This window comes from Neolamprologus multifasciatus, chromosome 1, assembly GCF_963576455.1.
Source record: "Neolamprologus multifasciatus chromosome 1, fNeoMul1.2, whole genome shotgun sequence".
NCBI lineage: Eukaryota > Metazoa > Chordata > Actinopteri > Cichliformes > Cichlidae > Neolamprologus > Neolamprologus multifasciatus.
In genome coordinates, this window is record NC_140439.1 from 29934998 (window position 1) to 29937878 (window position 2881).

A 2881-nucleotide genomic window follows, 5' to 3' on the forward strand; every position below is an offset into this window, starting at 1 on the left:
GTTTGATGTCGACTTTTTTTTTTTTTTTTTGGCTTGTCATAGCTCAAGTTTCCATAAATCTGCACGCCTACATCCGACTGTACAGTAGTGGTAAGATTGTTCCACCTGGAACGAAACTTGTACGAACTTATACGAAGCATTGCTTTTTCTATAAATCAAGTATGTGAGAAAAACAAACACACAAAACGTACACAACACAAACTTGTTAGAAAATGTTGATTTATTTGATGTTTAAGTTTTCCGTGACAAGAATGGGGTAAAACGATAGCGCATGTGCATTTCTACTTGGTGTTTGGATTTAACGTTGTCCAAGAGACAATCGCTTTACCTTCATGTTTTTATAGTACGTAAATTTCACATACACCAAAACTTTTTTTAATGTTTTAATTTGGACTTTATCTGTTTCTTCTCTGCACTAAACAGATTGAATTACAGTTTTCTAAGAAGCCATAAAAGCATTGTGTCCCATGTGTAATTCAATTCTAAAGCAGCTTTTGCCAGGGGCAATGATTTCTATTAGATATGGTTGATCAGTTCATCCCATTAAAGTCAATGAATGTCCTCTTTGCTCTCCAGTGCTTGTTTTAAAAAACCCTAACAGGGCTGGTTGGAGGCGTTTTGTTTGTGAAGATTGAATAACTGCAGTGATGGTAAGACAAAGGACCAGGTAACAAGGTAGGATAATGTGTTATTACTGCCCTTTTCTTCTGAATTACTTCTATTCTTTTGCACTTTATTTTGCAGTGCCAGTTACATTTGAAAATGGCATCTCTAGGTAAGAATAAAATTGACCATAATCAGCTAAATTGCCTGTACTGCGTTTTGTTATGATGTACCTTCAACAAGTGTGTTCCTTCAAATTTTCTTAAATAGTATACAATAGCACATTTATTTTAAAGGTAATAGTCCTCACAGTTTTTTTGCTGTGCAGGTGCATAATGCAGGTCAAATACTGGGAATGGGCAAATCAGTCTATAACCCTAATCATGCTGTATCCATGGAGTTTTTAAGTCCTCTTCTATCCTCCACTTTTTCCTCAGTCTTCTTTTTCTCTTAAGATTTGGATTCTTCCTGATTGACCTTAGGCTTAAACTGTAATAAACGGAGAGGCAGTCTCTCAGCTGCCACAGCATGACCCTCTAGAATTAACCTGAACATTTAGTTAGGGGCAAAGCAAAGACTTTTCCCTTCTAATGCCCTTTAAAACCACACAAACATTTCTTTCCATACAATGCCATATGCACCTATTGTACTTAATAGTTTCAGTCTTGGTAATGTTATAAATAGTTTCTTAATGACAAATATATACCTTTCTGTCTTACCTTATAATTAAGTTCAAAACAGACACATATGACACAGCTTAAATGAGACTTTCAGGCTATTCTGTAAATCCATAGGCCACAATTTTAACGTAAAGGACCTTTGCCCTCACACATAAAAACAAAAATGCAATTCTTACGTGGTCATTCCACAGACTTAACTTACCAGGTCTTTACTACATGGCAATCAGTTCATGGTATTAGTACTGAGTGGGTTTGTTTTGTTCTGCTCCCCCTTTAAAGCTCTCTGTTTTAAATCTCTCCAGGCCTCACTAAGGGAGGAGTGTCATTAAATTTCCCCCTCTAGGCTTTAGTAGTATCTGCAAAGATTTAACTACTTCAGCAATGTTAAGTCTTTTTCCCTTCTTGCTGTATACATTTGGTGAGTGAAACAGCAGTTTGAGTCAGATGTCTGGGGACAGAGAGCCATGTTCTGAGCAGCACACAGCACATCCTTAAAATATTTCTAAGACAATCCAAACTTGCAGACTAGTAAAGAGAGCTTACACACGCGTACACACAAAAGAAAATCTGTAAGAATGCCATTGTCTCTAAAAAGTCCTCCATCAGTCCTCATCGGTATATCAAAAAGACTTTTATCTTTCAGTCGGTCACATCCTTTCAACCCTTCAGTTGTGGGTAGTAATCATTGGCCTGAAAGGGGAAGCCTAATAGCATGCTGATTGACATGATTATGGTTTGAAAAAAGGCTACAGTTGATCAGGAAGTCTTACATAAAATTTCAAATTATAGATTAGAATCAGACTGCACTAACATCTCCTCTAAGAGACACATTTCAATTTCCATCCTCCAACTTCTACTTTTCTGTGATGTAACCATTACATAGTATTAAATACATATTGTGAAACTGTTGTAAACACTGTAGCGCATGATCAAGTTTTGTTGGCAATAGGAATCAAGTAGGAAAAAGAGGAAGAAAATGAGTGTCTAGGCATTATTTGGGGTTTGTTTGGAAAATAGAAACACTTTCACACCTTTGTTGGCCAGTCTCACTGGCAAATAAAAGACACATTTCTTTATCTCAACCTCATGCTGACCCATCCTCGATGGGTTGTTGCCCTTCATTCACAGAACCATCTGGAAATCAGACAGAGATGTGAAACACCCTAAACACTGAGCAAGAAAACACACTTTCACTGCAGATACTGGTGCAGATACTGGTGCAGATAGTGGTGCAGATACTGGCACTGGATAACTGATGTTTTATAAGGTTCCCCGAACCTTGCCCTCACCGAGACCTTCACTGTTTCTATAAACCACTACACAGGAAATGAGGCGCAATCACTTTTCTGAGAGAATAATAGGAGAATGAAAATCAACAAGGTGTCATCTGGTGCGATAAGGAAATGTAACAGCGAAGTTTGGAGGAACTCCCTGAAGAGCTGAAGGAGAAAGACTGCTAAGCTTAAGCTAGCAAAAGTCAAGGGTGGTCCAACATGTGAGCTGTGAAGGTGTGTACTAATGAGTGCACCGATCGCAGTAAAAATGTATTGTATCAAAATACCAGCGTCTAGAGAGGAAACCATCCAAAAGAATTAAAT